Below are 15,137 nucleotides of genomic sequence, written 5' to 3'. Positions count from 1 at the left end.
AGAAGGTGCAGACCCTGGAGGTCCACAGCCAGCAGAGCGCCCACTGCAGGAACAAGTGGGAGCACCTGAGATGCTGGGCCAGGAGTTTTGCTGAGGTCCATCTGGAGATGGCCTCACAGTGTGGGTGGGGTGCCCTTCGGACCATGACCCCCCTAATGGCCCTCATACTGGTGGTGGCCTATACAGAGCTTGATGGGCATTTGAGGGCAGTACAGCAGCTATAATGGGGTACGTACTGGATACTGGACAGCTCCCTCTGACAATTAGGGATGAGCCATGTGTCACACAGTAGATGAGTGATTGTTTGTGTAGATGTCACGAGTTGTATACGGATGTGACTTGCCTATTGGCCCAGGGACCTAGGACACAAATATGTACAATCCACAGACCACAAGCTCTCCAGGGAAAACATATGGCTGCGTACAGTGATCTATCAAGTTCTGTTTGTTGTTGTAGTGTGTGTATATTTTTTGCAAAAGACCACTACTCCTTAATGTTCAGGCTAAAGGTAAGTAAGTGATAGATCACTGTCCTCAGCCATGTGTCTGGTCAAATGAGTATATTGGAATCTGCCACCCGGAGGCTATCTGTCTTCAGCGTATGATTGGTGCTGGTGCCTCACTGCAGTCTGTAATGTGAAGATGGCCATCACACATGTGACTGAACCTACATTGTACTTTGAGTGGAGCTACCTATCAATACTTCCCCTCAGCAAATGGGAATGCCCATTTACATGATTTATGTGCCATCACTGTTGACCTTGTGTCTACATGTCAGCATGTGTCCCTTTCTCTTTTGGAAAAAATGTGTAAACTACTGTTTCATGCAAGGGCTACCTGTGTTGATATGATAAATATGTATTCCCTCACATATACGTGCATGGCAAACGGTGTGCGTACTAAGCCATTTACAATGAGGGTACATTTCTTGTTGTACTACATACAGGAGTGTGTCACCATTCTTTATTGGCTGACACATTTCCTCATGCATAATAGCATGTCATTTGGCATGTAAACTGCAGTTGCAATAAGGGACATGAAAGGTAGGTCTAGGGTTTTGAGCCACAATATGCATTTTCATGCCTTGATGTGGCAGCATATAGCAATGCACTGCACATGTGTAATGGGAAAGGTTTGTGACCCGACTGTTGGCATGCATCATGGACTGACACAGTTATGTTGAAATCACATGTATTTGGATACAAGCATTCGTCCACAGATGGATATCTGGGTCTGTATGACCATAATGGAGACCATATTGTAGCTTCCAATTGGGCCACATGTTGAGTGCATTCAACAAGTACTTGGGCCTATCCAACATCCAAGGGATTAATGGCAACTACAGATGCACTCAGAGTATGCCATTGTAAGGGGTGGCAGACATTAGTGGTTATTACCCTGTGGCTTGCTGATTCATTGTGTTATGGATTTTGGGGACTTCTTTCCCTGACATATTGCCCATGATGTCTACAGTGTCCATTTCCATTCCACACTTGTGGCCTATCTGAGCAACATTAGTACTACCTCCATGACTCTATGGGGACAAACACCATTTGGTGAATTGTGCATTGTTTTCAGTGTGAAATGAGCATTTCCACATTACCTTCTCCAGGCTATTGTACTTTTGTCATCAATATGGCAGGATTTCGGAGCATCATTTCTTATTGTTGGGTCATAATGTGACAAATAGATGTGTGCATGACCTTGTGTGGGATCTGTGCGAATTAATTTGGCCCTAACCTGCTATTGTACAACAACAGGTAACTGAAGTCTGCTCCATGGAGGAAAGCTTTGAGGATGATAAGGTCTCCTACTTGTTTAATGGTTACTGTGTTTGCATAACATCAGCCATGCAACTGTAGTTGTGTGAGATCCTGATTTTCCTGTGTGCAACTGTTGGCAATTCAGAGGGCATGCATGCATATTGTATGGCACATGTATGGGGCACTTACATGGAGTTTGCTGCTGGGGTCTACTTGATAGCATGGCAATGTTTGCTAATCAGAGCTGATGTTCAAGTGTGATCATGGACATGTGATGACCCTGCATCTCTTTGTACTTGCAGCATCAGCAATGACAAGTGAATGAGATGGAGTACATCTGAGTGGGTAAGCATCTGGCCACAGGACCTTCGGTCAAGACACCACCAACACAGACGGACCCAGTAGCCCAGAGGGTGAGGTGATTGCCCTGGGGGAGACCGGAACATCCTCTTCATCATCGGATTCTTCTTCCACTGGACACTCTCTAGTGGTGGCGGACCCATCAGGGTATCCTGTTGTAACATCTTTGTCCACCACCCCCATACTATCACCACTTCATGAGGGTGGGCATCTCTTTTGCCTCAGGAACTCCTGCCCCAGCCCCCTGCCCCCAGCTCCAGTTACTCCTGCTGCCCTCAGTGAGGAGGCTATTGACCTCCTGAGAAGTATCTCTGTGGGTCGGACAACCATTGCAAATGCCACCTAGGGACTGGCAACCTAACTTTAACAAACTAAATGCATTCCTGGAAGGCATTCATGGTGCAAAGTCTAGCCTACCATAGAGCTTTTCAGGCTCTGGCCTCCACACTGATGGCAGCCAGTCACCCCTCACCTTCTGTCTCCCCTCCATGTCCCTCTTCCCAATCCAAATCTCCCATTCCCCCACCTACCCAAAGCACACTGATTGATCAACACACACCACTCTCAATACACAAGAGCAGCACACAAAGACACATGCACACAAAACACACCGGCACACAAGCAAACAACAGACACCCACAGATATAACAACAGTCACCACTTCCCCAGGCATCCCCACCACCCCCAACAAACACACACAACATCAAGCATACCCATAGGCACCACCATAACAGTCAGAGATACACCAACCACACCCAGAATACCCACAGACCCCACACCAATGGACACCCAGACATACACCACAAGCACCATACCCGCAGACACCACACAAACAGACATCCACCACTACCAACATACCAACATACCCACAGACACCACCCCAACAGATACACACACATCCACCACTCCATCCCCCAGCACCTCCACCTCCCAGACCCCAAAGAAACACAAATGCACTCAATCACCCATGCAACAGACACTACACAAACACAAGCTGACCTCCCAGAAGCACACACATACAACATCCACACCGACACAGTTGACAACCATTCCCTTTACCTCCAAATGCCCATCCCTTCTGCTGACCATCCCTATGTACCTAAGAAAGTTTTTTTGTTTCACCTTGACCATTTCCCTATTCCCTCTACCCCACCCCAAACCTAGGAGATTCCCACCTCCTACCCCTCCCTTCCATCTCCAAGGCCTCCCCTGCCCTCCTGCAAGAACCCATGCCCCTCCCTTCTAAGAAGAAGACCACCCCTCCTAAACTCAAGACCCAATCTCCATCCCAAATCTGACCCCACCCCAAAGATGATCCCTGAGGTGCTTACCTGCCCACTTGATGCCCCTTCCTGTGGAGGTTCCCTGGCAGTTAGAAGTCAAGTGTTGACACCATGATGTGCCTGTACCAAAGCATATGGACTGGCCAATGGCCTTGGACCTTTGGAAGTTGATTAAAAATAAACTCAAACAGTGTTTTCTTGGCATACATTTGTCCTGCAATTCCTTTTCTACCTTTATGTTGTTCCTGAGTGACTTGTGTTGTCTGCCTACAGTTATGTGTGTTTCAGCCTGCTTGCCGATCCATTTCCTGCTGTTTACAGTGTCTGTCTTTGTGGGCAGTGCTAGTGTCCCTCAAGACAAGGGTATATGTTGGCTGTGAAACTGCAAAAGTGGTGTAATTGCATTGTGTTCTGTTTGTTATGGAAAGTATTCCACTTGTGTTGGTCAATGTGGGATGTATAGTGTTAGAACCCCTTGTATGTATGTGTCCATTTAGCTTTGTGAACCTTGCAGCTACGTCATGTAGAGGTATGTCTCATACAGTTGGAGTTGTATGTGCTTTGTTTACTTGCACTTCCACATTGTGCAGATAGTCATGCCATTTGGGTCTAATATTGTTTGCCCCAGAGATACCTGAAGGGCCAGTTCCTCTGCAAAGCGATATGTGTCCCAGGGCAGCATCCTTCCCTGAGTGTTCCTGCTGGCCCCATCCCTATTGTGCAGGTATTGTTTGCATAGTGAAATTTGGATATTTATCTTTCTAACTATTGTGCATCCCATTGTCGTTCCATTGTGTTGCAATGTGTGTGATGTGTGTGTCCATTGCAGGGCTGTTTACTGGGAGTGTTGTTTGTGTTCCATGTGTTTGTGTTCCATGCCACATCCATACATTTGTGTTTTGAATGTGACAACAGTCTATGGCATGTGTGCAATGTGAGTGTGTGAGTTGTATTTGTAGATTTTATATTGATGTGTAGGTGTTTTGTAAGATACTGTTGTGTACACTTCACTGTCTCTGTGCCTGTGATGAGTAGATGTGTGTTTTTGTGTAATGTTGCAGGGCAGTGGAAGTAACCTGCCCAAAGGGGGCTCATTGTGACTCTGCATGTGTCCTTCCTTGTGTCTGAATCCGACGCAGGACATAATGACATGTGCACTTGGTGCCTGTAGCATGAAACCCTATATGATGTGGCTGATGGTGTGATGATGTTCTGTAGTTTTTCATAACACAGGTAGGTGTGTCTGCTTACAGGCGGTTGCTCCCACAGCAGCATGGATTTTGAGCACCTTCAATGATCATCAGCAGCAGCAGGATGCGTGTGCTAGGCTCTCTGGTGGCACCGGTCATGTGAGGTGGCCTAAATGTGAATGTCTCCCTTTATACTGTCCGTTTCGGCCTGCTAAGATGTGGTGGTTGGACCGCCATAGTCACATTGGTGGGGTGCAACCTCATAAGGTGGGTGGTGGAAACGCTGTCTCCAACGGCCTGTTTGTGCTGCCTTATGACCGTGGCGGTCTGTGATGCATGACGGTGCTGGCAAGACCTCGGCGGACTTTGCTCCACAGGCCAGTATGACTAGTAATATGGCGGTCCGACCAACAACTCGATGGCAGTTGGACCACCAACACTGTCATGGCAGTGCAAGGACCCCCAAACCCATAGTGAGGCCCTTAGTGACATTTGTACTGGCTTAAAAACTGCAATGTTCCACGTTTTGCAGTTCAGACGACTTAGAAAGGTGCATTATTATTATCAAATCATCCACATTTGGAACTGCATATATACAAATGGTTCCCACTGTCTGCCTCCGTAGGCATTATTTAGCACTAGGACAACCAATTCCTGGGATAAAGTTGTTCTTTATAAATTTGCAAACCAGTGTCTCTCCACGATGAAACCAAACACTGTAACAATAGTTGTCCACCTCACTGTTTTGCCTCACGCAGGTATAATGGAACGTTTAATAAGGCCAAGGATTTACAAGAAGAATTTCTAGAATATCTACAAAATAATTCATTTTAAAGCATGTGTTCCTCTACAGCTCCAAAGTGGCCATAGTGGGCATGGGGTGTTTCCCTAGGAGGCTGGTAGGGTGGGGGCTGGTTTTGCAGCAAGGGGGGCCGGTTTTGTTACTGGGTGCCAGTTTTGCAGTGTTGCTGCAATATCGGCACGCAGTAATAAAGGCAGCAGTTCTTCACTCTTGCACCCCCAGCCCTCAACCCCCCTCATGGGCTGGTCTGACAAGGATGCCAGGCCTGCTTTGAGTTCCCAGTCTGGTCCTGTTACTGTAGCTTTGAAATAATCTTTAGGCCTAACGAGGAAGGGCTACATCACGAGCAAATAAAATAGATGAAGTTGTTAATCTATTAGCATCAGTTATATTTGCCATCAGGGAGCAGTGCTCAGGATTTGCTTATTACAACTTCAAGACCATACATACATACCATGCAATCTCACATTGTATCGTTGCCTGTGACGTTGTACAGCGCTCTGTTGCCTATTGACTAAAATCAGTTTACACAAACACCACATGCATCATCAAAGCCAATAGGTCACCATGGCTGGCATTTATCATCACATTTACATGGTATTGTTGCGTAGGCTCTCATTATTCTAATGAAACTACTGGATTTTGAGCGGCAGAATCGCCTGCAGTGTGGGAGACTAAGGGGGTCATTCTGACCTTGGCGGTCCATGACCGCCATGGCGGAGTGCGGCGGAAGCACCGCCAACAGGCTGGCGGTGCTTCCTGGGCGATTCTGACCGCGGCGGTAAAGCCGCGGTTGGAAAAGGGGAGCCGGCGGTTTCCCGCTGGCCCAGGGAACCCGCCATGGCGGCGCTGCTTGCAGCACCGCCATGGGGATTCCGACCCCCTTACCGCCAGCCTGTTTCTGGCGGTGTCCACCACCGGAACCAGGATGACGGGAACGGGTGCGGTGGGGCCCCTGGGGGCCCCTGCACTGCCCATGCCACTGGCATGGGGAGTGCAGGGGCCCCCTAACAGGGCCCCACAAAGATTTTCACTGTCTGCTTAGCAGACAGTGAAAATCGCGACGGGTGCCACTGCACCCGTCGCACCCCTTCAACTCCGCCGGCTCCATTCCGAGCCAGCTTCATTGTTGAAGGGGCTGTCCCGCTGGGCCGGCCGGCGGTCTTCTGGCGGTCGCCCGCCGGCCCAGCAGGAAAGCCGGAATGACCACCGCGGTCTTTTGACCGCGGTGCGGTCTTTCGGCGGGAACCGCTTGGCGGGCGGTGACCGCCGACCGCCGTGGTCAGGATGACCGCCTAAGTCTAACCCACTGCTGGTGACACCTGTCGCTCCAATCCGAGTTTTGCTCTGGCTAACTCTGGCTAACTAGCAGTGCCTCGTCTCTACCCAAGGATAGAGATGACTGGGCAGCCGAGCGCATGACATACTTGGCTTCTCAAGGATTTCGTGGTCCCATATATAAATGACAAACAGAAGCAGTATATGTTTCAATAATGAATTTAATAAAACAACTGCATCTTAGATAGAAAAGCGTGAGCTGCAATAACCAGGACAACACAACATGACAGTATTAAAATTGTGACGAGAAGAGTGAAGCATAAAAACAACGCTATTATATTGTCACTGTGATCAATGGACTAACTCCTACCTAGGCTATGATTGAGCACAGCATGTTAAGCTCTAATTCTGCCTTTCAAGTTCCCCTGGGAGGACATCAACCCTCATACCTGAGCAAAGGCCTGCGGTCTGCGTTAGCGTCTGTAGCAAAGCATTGACCAATCAGCATGCAGTCATGGTTCACTGGCTGGAATCTCCCTCTAACGTGTAAGGGACAAGGGAGTCTTTTTATAATAACACAACTGATATTCTGAGAAAATGTCCCTACATAAGGATGTGTGTCTTCTATGAATGTTGGAGACAAAACTTCTATTACATTCACCGCCAATGTACCGTACTGTAGCCTTGGAAGAAGCACAGAGTGGTCTTGTTTGAGAACAGAGGGGGTCATTCTGACCCCGGCGGTCAAGGTCCGCCGGGGCCGGGGTCGGCGGTAGCACCGCCAACAGGCTGGCGGTGCTCCGCCGGGCATTCTGACCGCGGCGGTACAGCCGCGTCCAGAAACAGAAAGTCGGCGGTGTACCGCCGACTTTCCGCTGCCCATGGGAATCCGCCATGGCGGCGCAGCTTGCTGCGCCGCCATGGGGATTCCGACCCCCTCACCGCCATCCTGTTCCTGGCGGTTCCGCCCGCCAGGAACAGGATGGCGGTGAGGGGTGTCGTGGGGCCCCTGGGGGCCCCTGCAGTGCCCATGCCAAATGGGGTGTTTCCCACTGGGCTGGCGGGCGGCCTTTTGGCGGTCGCCCGCCAGCCCAGTGGGAAACCCAGAATAACCACGGCGGTCTTTTGACCGCGCAGCGGTATTCTGGCGGTTCCCTCCAGGCGGGCGGCTCCCGCCGCCCGCGGGGGTCAGAATGACCCCCAGAGTGCTGGCCTAGGCAAAAACAGTTAGATACACAGGAAATAAAACAAGACCTTAAAAATAGTTATTTTAACAATAATAAGACAAAGCTGAATAAAATATCTAGGTTAAAGTGCACAGCGGCCTAGTGTGTTAAAATAACGTGCATGGAGCTATAACTAAAATGGCTACACAACAGTATCACCCATGAATGAAAATGAACACTGTAATTGGGCAACTCATTTATTTTTGCAAAATGCACCAACTTCTGAATAACACGCAATGCTTGGAAATGAATACCACCCGGAATAGACACAAATAATTTACTTAAAAAGTAACTAGCAGAACACACAATGGAACGTGATGCAAAGCATTGGTTCATTCAGGGCAAAGCAAAGTCAAAGAGCTAACAAATGTTACCTTTATACACAACAAACAAGGCTAAGATCACATCAGAGTGAGACAATAACTACATCTGAACAAATCTGCCACATGGTTTTTGGACAAAATATTGGCCTATAAATATTGAGCTACATAAATATTTAGTTTTTAATATCATGACACATACATATTGTGATGCAGAAATATTGTTGACAAGAATATAATTTTTTTAGGTAAGTAATATTGTTTTTAATAATATCTCTGTTGTTAATATTGTTTTAATAATATCTGTGTTGTTAATATTGTTTTCAAAAACATGGTTGCAGATAATATTGATTTTATAATTATCTTTATGTTTTTAGTTCATATTTTAATTCCAATATAATATATAATGTTTGCATCATTGTTGTTAACCATTTTTAATTTAATTGTTAATAGTAATTTATAGTGTCATAGCGAGCAGCCAGGTTTTCAGGGGTGCAGGGTGAGATGTTAAGTAAAAATGTGCTTAATATACATTTTTCAATTGATGATAAATTATGTGGATTGTGTAATTATGTTTATGTTTTTAGATTTGGGTTGTTGGGTTTATAAGAGTATAGGGTGGGAATTTAATTAATTATTAGTTGATTACTAACTAACTAATTATTAATCTATTATTTATTCAATTGATAATTAATTATGTAAATCATGCACTTATTATCAAATGTAAAGTTATATTTTAGGTGTGGATTGTTGTGTTTGTAAGTGTATAGAGTGGGAAGTTAATTAGGTAGTAAATAATTATCAATGAATTATTAAAAAAATATTAAATGCATTTATAATTATGTAAATTGTCTAATACATATATTTTCATTATTATATATTAAGATAGGGTGGGAAGTTGCTTTATGTAATAATTAACAATTCATTATTCATTTATTGATAATTATTGTATTGATTATTTAATAAGGCAATTTTGTTATACTTTTTTATTTTAATTATATTTTAATTCTGGGTTGCTAGGTTTGTAATACATTGTGGAAATTTAATTAAATAATCAAATAATAACATTCTTATAATTTGTATTTTAACTGTTTAGTACTTTTGGTGAATTAATGGAATTAAGAAAATATGTCATGTGTTTGAAGTGAACTACTTTCATTATTTTTGCGCAGAGTGGGGAGGTGATAGTGAATATTATCCCTCTGGAGTACGGCATTTTCCCTACTATTGCACAGAATGGAGTGGGAATAGTAAATGTTATCCCTCCAGAGACCAACACTTTCCCTACTGTTGAAGAGACTAGAGTGGGAATAGTAAACTTATCCCCGCCGGAGTCCATCACTTTCTTTACTGTTTTATAGACTGGAGTGGGAATAGTAAATTTTACCTCTCTGAAGTCCCATACCTTCCCTACTGCTGCATAGACTGGATTGAGAATAGTGAATTGTACCCTTCCTGAGTCCAACGCTATCTCTACTGTTGCACAGACTAGAGTAGGAATAGTACATGTTACCCCTTCAGAGTCCAATGCTTTATGTACTGTTGGACAGACTGGAGTGGGAATAGTAAATTTCACCACTCCAGAGTCCAACGCTTTCCCTACTTTTGTGGGAATAGTAAGTGTTATCCCTCCGGAGTCCAGCACTTTCCCTGCTGTTGCACATACTGAAGTGGGAATAGTACATTTTATCCCTCTGGAGTCCAGCGCTTTCCCTACTATTGGAGAGACTGGAGTAGGAATAGTAAATTTTACCTGTACACCTTCCAACACCTGCTTTCTCTACTGTTGTACACATTGGAGTAGAAATAGCAAATCCATTTACACAGACTTCACAAAATTTGAATATTGTTTGTTATATAATAATATGAATATTTGTTTATGTGCCTAATTATATAGTATCTCTCTATCTATCTATCTATCTATCTCTCTACCCATCTATCTATCTATCTATCTATCTATCTATCTATCTATCTATCTATCTATCTATCTATAATGTAATATTTTTAGTAAATGTCTTTTTTTATTTTTTACTTATTAATTTATTTAATATATTTAACATTGTGAGTGTGGCAGTTTGGCCTGTGCCAAACCGCCACATACCCGCTGGTACCGCCAGGGCAGTTGGACAGCTGAGCCAGAGATCAGCATCTCCGACCCGGCGGTCCACCCAATACAGCCAGCTGCATCAAAAGTCCCCTTTCCACCAGGGATATTGTGCCAGTAGTGACACCCCCACCCTATCTACCAAAGAGCCCCCCACCTCCTTCCCTTACAACATTCCCACCTCCCTGAACCCACCAACCACCCACGCACCCAGTAGTAATCTTGCAAGGGCAAGAACCAGAAAAGTACAGCAGGAGGAAGATCCTTCTCCAACCTAGCAGCCTGGACATGGAACACACTTCCACTCATGCTCATGCAGATCGCATCACTGAAGGACCTCGAATGAGCAGTGTGCCTACATTTGTGCACCTTGAGACCCTATGGGTGATTAGCTGCGCTTTACGAATCCTTGATTGATTGCTGCAAGGGCGAGCTGGGAGGAACGGAGACGTCTGTTGCATATGTAGAAGGTGAGGCGGTGGTTGAGGTATGCTGGTCCTATGTGGGGCTGTGCCTTGAAGGTGTGGATCCGGAGTTTGTATGTGATGAGCCTGTTGACTAGAAACCAGTGTAGGTCTCTGAGGTGGGAGGAGATTAAGCTGTATCAGGGGATGTCCAGGATGATTCCGGCTGCTGCATTCTGGACTCGTAGTCTTGATTGAAGTTTCTTGGTAATGCTGGCATATAGTGTGTTGCTGTAGTCCAGTTTTCATTTGATGAGTGTGTGGGTGACTCTCTTCCTCATGTTGTAATGTCGGTTAGAGTGCGTTGCTGTAGTACAGTTTGCTGGTGACGAGTGTGTGGGTGACTGTCTTCCTCGTGTTCGGGGGAATCCATTTGAAAATCTTTCAGCAGTTAAACCACAGAAAAAGCTAATGATAACAGGCCAGGACTTTCTAAGGGAGCTGCTGGGGGCTACAAACATAGAACACATGCTAATAAAATTGCCAGGTCCGAGATTCTAAGGAATTATACCTATCCCCAAAGCCTACCTTCTGGCACCACCGACTCTAATTGCAAAGCCCACAGAGTATCATTTGGACTGAACAAGGGGAAGGTAAATTAGGAAGGGTACCATGGGGCAGGAGACCTGTAAGAAACACTGACACAGTGAGTTTTCACGTAGAATCATGTCAAGCAAACTATAACACGTTTGTGGTGGTGTAGAAGGGCAAAGCTGTACTCCTGATTGCCTGTGGGAAAAATAACAATGTTTCTTGCTGCTCTTGTGTTGTGTTGTGCTTATCAGAAGTCTTTACAAACTCTTGTCACAACCTAGAGGGAACTCTTGGATTGGTTTCCTTTCCAGAGTCTTAAGTCATTGACAAATTCAATAGTCCTTGAGCATCCAATTGTGTGCTCCCTTGCTGGAAAGTCTGAGTCAATTCACACTTCTTTCACAAGTGTTTACACCTTTTACAAGTTTGTGGTCAGTTCTTTAGATGTTCAGTGAAGACAGCTGTTGGGAAGCCTCCCTGAATTAATAGGAAAAACCTTCATGTGTCAGAAACCAAACAATGAAGCTTTCACCAAATGTCTATAAAGTCAAACAATTGGTTCTTGCACTATGCGCTGTATTTCCTCACGTCCCTCTTAAAAGACAATTAAACCACTGCCTAATGGGAACGTTGAGATTCTAGACTGACAGCAATCAGATTCCTAGGCATATAGTATGGCTGACTGAATTGCCTACCTGAACCTTCCAATAGAACAAAGCTGGACTGCTCTCCTTGATGATTCATCATAACTGGCAAACCGGAACAGGGTCATCACATTTTTATACTCAAGATGGCAGCTGAGAATTGAACTAGTCTTGTGAGAGTTCTCGTGAGACCAGCAAGGCAGAAGTCCTCTTAGCTTGGGAGGAAGTAAATCTACCTTTGGTGGCCATCTTTGTTCAGTCATGATTTTGGTTGACATTAGTGCCATTTTGGACTGCGGTGGCATTCAGAAAATAGTGCCAGCAAAATCACCACCACTGTCCAGCTGACAAGTGATGCTTACTACAATGGTGCTGCACACAAACTGACATTGGGCACGGCCGGTGGAGAAGGGGAGGAGCCCTGATGCCAGCTGATAATGTAATGAGAGGGGCATGATGGCATCGCATGACAAATATTCATTGAATCTATGCCCTTGTGCTTTCATTTTGAACAGAAATAAAAGACCTTAATTCAACCACAGCTAACTATTGCACAAAGACTTACAAATATATACACATTCCTGATCTATATTTGTCATTGATGTTTCTTAATAAAGAACCCTGACCCACAGAATGTGATGCTTCATTTTCTAAATATAGAAATCTTATCTACTACTTTGGTCATATGTTCTTTACTGAAATGAATGTAGGCCTGGTTCCTTTGATATCAGTTTTTAACATTACAAAATATGGTTCACATTGTTTGATATTAATTCCACATAGTACATAAAGGGTCCTATTATAATGAAAACACGCTTGACACTGTATGCCACTACAGGCCCAATGTATTGATCCAGGGATAATATAAAGGGAATCCACAATAAAAACATGTAAGCACTGAGAGCCTCATTCTAGGCTGCATATACATTAGTGCCCATGAGAAAATAATTCAGTTATCTCAGGGGTATCACTTTCACCAGGTCACAAACTAAAATCCAGACAGACCAATTTTTCACAAGAAACACTTCTGGGATTGTATGTGGTCTTTTTCAGTTGGACATACCTCTCTTCACTTCTGCATGGGTCCTTTTTCAACATTAATAACCAGGCAGTCCAAGAAAGCAACACTAACCACAGGTTTCTCTGGTGGGATGCCCTCAGCTCAGAGTTCTTGCAGCCCACAAGAAACCTAGGTGGTGATTTCCATAACTCCTGCCAAATGGTGTAGGAGTCAGGATGGCCCAATTTCTGACTTGAAATGCAAAATGGGGCAAATGAGTGAGATCTGTTGAGAGCTGAACAAAGATTTGCTGAACACAGGCTTCCCAACTCTTGGGGTCCTGGAAATGAAAGGACATGCTGTCCGAGACAATGGGGGGATCTTCTAGTGCCACACACAGAAGGCAGGGAATTTCAAGAGGCCATATCCCAAAGACCTCTGAATATAGTCATATCTTTACGAGCACCACGAAAGATTATAACATAAAATGTTGATTGCGATTGACTTTCTCCCACTCTGAAAGGCACACACAATCTCACAACAGGTTAGGAAGAAAGAAATGTTGCACACACAAGGCAACTTCAGTTTGCAATATCATTATCATTTGCCAATTCAGAAAATACAATGTAACCCAATGTAGCCATAAGTTTCACTAAGCCATTTGGGTAGCCCCGGTTGGAGCTAATGTGTTTCTAAGTGCTACACTACATTTAATCATTGAACATTTGTATCTTTACTTGTGTATGCTGGATTTTTGTTCTTTTAGTCTTGTTTTACTCAAATAAATATTGGCTGTTTTTCTAAACTTGTGTGGAGCACTTTTGTGTGGGGGTGTGTGTCTGTGTGTGTGAGTTTAAAAAATGCTTTACACATTGCCTCTGAGATAAGCCTAACTGCTTGAGCCAAGCTACAAGGGGACGAGCAGGGGTTATCTTAGCTGTATGTCTCCCTTACCCTGACTAGAGTGAGGGTCTCTACTTAATCCACAGGTTACTCGTGATGTCTATAATGTTGTTTATAATGCTGTTCTAAAAGCTGCTTCTTCTTCAATAGCTTGAGAGTGTGCGAAGGAGGCGATTCTATAAACAAGAAGTCCAGTCTGTGAAACAGCTTCCCAGTGAAAATATTTTTGTTGCTGTAACAACCGTTTTTTGCTACTTGTAAATTGAAATGTAATGACATGACACAATGGAGGCTATTAGCCAATCCAAGAACTGTGATTTGAAAAAATCCTTTATTCTGTAATCAGCAATTTTTCTAGATATGCAGAAAATGTATCTGCTGGATGAAAACTGGCCGAATTTTACCCAAATTACTTTGGTTCTGAAGAATACGCCCTGGTGCCATCAATTGAAAAGCAAATGAATTACAAACAATATTTATACAACCCATGACAGCCGCTGGCACACTGTTTGTGTAGTCTAAACATGCACTTCCTTAACAGAAACTGATCGGCACATTTACTCATTAAGCTATACAATTCAGGGAATGGCAAAGCCTTCCGAATCTCCATTTATATAAACAATATTGCCATTGAGACGAACACTGTTAATTTCTATACAAGCTTCCTTAACACATATGAATGTATTTTGCATATAAATTGCGTTATTCTCACATTCCATTTGTGTTAACATCCATTTCACATTAACTGAGTTTACAGTTGAAATGCTGTCAGCAGGCGTAGATTTTGAATACATATTAGCTCTCTACAGCTGTATTTTTCATTGCATGAATTCACTTGTATTTCTTGGGCATGCGTTATGCTGACGTACCTACACACAAGGCAACTGGTTTCCCAAGTCAAAATGCTTTGGTGGCTTATATCTTCAAATATGTAAATCTTAAACTTGAGCTTATTTGTCTGCCTGTCTTTTTCGATTCATAATCTTAAATTAAATAAACTGTTCTGTTTGATGTCACTGCACACACCTTCTATCAATGACAGTTCCTGTTTTTTCCAGTTTAGCATATGTAAGGACATAGGGGGTCATTACAACTTTGGAGGGCGGCTACCACCGCCTACCAAGCTGTAACCGCCGGGCGGCCGCCAATGAGGCCGCACTCCCGCGGTGCCCATTTGGACATCCCCGCTGGGCCGGCGGGGATGTGGGCCGCAACATGGAAGCCGGCTCCAAATGGAGCCGGCGGTGTTGCGGCCGTGCGACGGGTG

Source organism: Pleurodeles waltl, chromosome 10, assembly GCF_031143425.1.
Source record: "Pleurodeles waltl isolate 20211129_DDA chromosome 10, aPleWal1.hap1.20221129, whole genome shotgun sequence".
NCBI classification, from domain to species: Eukaryota; Metazoa; Chordata; class Amphibia; order Caudata; family Salamandridae; genus Pleurodeles; species Pleurodeles waltl.
Note: the sequence above shows the minus strand (reverse complement) of the source record.